The sequence below is a fragment of the Echinops telfairi genome, unplaced genomic scaffold (genome assembly GCF_000313985.2).
Source record: "Echinops telfairi isolate 266 unplaced genomic scaffold, ASM31398v2 ScPeMD7_1;HRSCAF=3_0, whole genome shotgun sequence".
NCBI classification, from domain to species: Eukaryota; Metazoa; Chordata; class Mammalia; order Afrosoricida; family Tenrecidae; genus Echinops; species Echinops telfairi.
The window spans coordinates 68294702-68294982 of NW_022103896.1; positions in this window are offsets into that span (position 1 = coordinate 68294702).

Below are 281 nucleotides of genomic sequence, written 5' to 3' on the forward strand. Positions count from 1 at the left end.
AATTTTTGAGCCTCGGAACGTGTTATTTCATTTTCCATGATTTCTTATGAGAAAAATACATTCAGTTCTCAACCTCTCTGGTGTTCAAACATGAATTTGGAGCACATCGAGTTGGACAACCGAGGCAGCACTCTATCTCCACAGTCGTCGTGTGCAGCATTCAGTAACATTGATGGTTTTCATCATGTTGTTCAACCATCAGCTTTCATCCTTCCAGAACTTTCGTCACCTTGATCAGATTCTCAGTGCCTCCTAAGCATCGTGCCCCCGTGGAACCATTC